General features: G+C 46.6%; 1 pseudogene; it reads left to right on the top strand.

Moving 5' to 3' along the window:
* The first annotated feature begins 600 nt into the window (after positions 1 to 600).
* LOC120583803 (CD2 antigen cytoplasmic tail-binding protein 2-like) lies at positions 601 to 1,683 on the top strand (annotated as a pseudogene).
* The last annotated feature ends 241 nt before the right edge of the window (positions 1,684 to 1,924 follow it).

The following is a 1,924-nucleotide window of genomic DNA, read 5'->3' as shown; positions in this document are numbered from 1 at the left end:
GAAGAATAATAATAATAATAAAAAAGATAAATCTCCTTAGGAAAGAAATGGGTCTGCAATACTAATAATATTTACCAAAATAACAATGAGAATAAATGATGGCATCATAAACTGCCAGCTCGCTCTGTGTAGCTAATAAAATATCCTCATTTAAAAATATTATTAGACATGCAATACCGAATTCCTTTAATATGTTTTCTAAATTTAGATTAGTCAAATAAAACCCACTACTTTTTTGATGGCACCAATTTGAAAGCTGACGCTGGGTATATTTCTGACGCTGCACTGCACTCAGCACAGTCATTCAAGCTGCCTTGAGCAACAAGGGTCTTGAAAACGTTCCTAATGGTCTGGAAGGAAAAAGTGCAGTAAATACTGGTTCACTTTTACAAGAAGCAAAAATTCCAGCAGAACACACAATTTTAAAACTACCACTGTAAATCAAGTCTAAATATAGATGGAGCCTTCTACAGTTCTCTTCCAGGTGATGGTGGCCCGGTGCCCCGGATGTAGCTAGCCCGGGCAAAAGCATCACTCCTTTTCCTCCTCATCTTTCCTTGGGTCCTTAGCTCAGCTTGGTGAAGGCTCCTCTGTCCAGTCATGCCAAAGAGAAAAGTGGCCTTTCAAGGCGTAGGAAATGAAGATGATGAAGAAGAAATCAGTGTCTCCGAGAAGAAGGTGGTGGACCTGTGGCTGGGGCAGGAGGTCCTGAGAGCCATTTCAAAGGTAAACACTCTTTTGGATAGTGATGATGAGGAGAAGGAGGATGAGGGAGTCCAGCAAATATGACAGCCTGGCCTCAGAGGATGTGAAAAGTCGGGAGGCAGCCACACTCCCCAGTGAAGGGGGTGTGTGGATCACACCCTTCAATCTACAGGAAGAGATGGAAGAAGGCCACTTTGAGGTAAATGGCAACTACTTCTTGAATCAAGAAGCTCAGATAGGAGACAGCTGGCTGGACAACATTGACTGGGTAAAGATCTGGGAGCAGCCACCTTATCAGTGCCCACTATCAGACTCAGAGGAGGAGGACAGCCTGGGCCAGACATCAGCGAGTACTCCAGCCCTCTTGGAAGGCCTTCTGTTGCTGCTGTTGCCAAAGGAGACAGTGGCTGGGGCACCGAGGCATCTACAGGCCAGAGGAGCAGGCAAAGCGGGCAAAAAGGGGCCTGGGTGGCCCAGTTACCCTAGAGCTTGGACAAACTCTCCGGGTTGGTCTGATCAATCTTGGTATGTATCAGGAAACAAGGGAATGGATGGCCGTGTGGCTGAAGGGGTTGGGGTGCTGGACCCAGTGACTCCCTGGCCTCATGCCCCCCACCTTATCTGGACATGTTTGCTGAGGAATTGGCAGAGGTGGAGCTGGACACCCCAACCCCTACCTAGGGAGGAGAAGTAGAGTTGCCAGGAGATGGTTTGATGGACGTGATGTGGGAATATTAGCGGGAGAACACAGGGGATGCTGAGCTGTGTTCATCTCCAGCACCCAGATGCAGACTTGGGTGAATGAAGGCTACTTCCGGGATGGTGTTTATTGCCAGATGCTGGAACCCCCTGGTGGACAGTTTTACAACTCCAAATGTATTGATTTTGACCTCTACACCTGAGCTTGCTGAGGGCGCAATTTGGTGGCCCCTTCTTTCCTGGACTCTGTGAAAGAAGCTCCAGCTGTCTCGGGCATTGAGGACATTGGGGCCCATATTTTAGCCAATTTTCCTTTACCAATAAAAGCCTTTAGTTGTGTGTGTGTGTTGGTGGAGAAGTGTAAGTAGAGAAGGCATATTCTTGAAAGTGAAGCAGCCATCCACAATTAATTAGTGAGGAGTGGCACATTAATTTGAAACTACCTTTGAAGGCTGATTTTGCAACGAGGCCTTGATGATCTAGTTTACTTCTTTGGTTTACAGAACTTTAATATTGATGG

The sequence above is a fragment of the Pteropus medius genome, unplaced genomic scaffold, assembly GCF_902729225.1.
Source record: "Pteropus medius unplaced genomic scaffold, Ma_sr-lr_union100, whole genome shotgun sequence".
NCBI lineage: Eukaryota > Metazoa > Chordata > Mammalia > Chiroptera > Pteropodidae > Pteropus > Pteropus medius.
The sequence above is the reverse complement of the archived record's forward strand: the minus strand, read 5'-3'. Positions and strand labels throughout refer to the sequence as shown.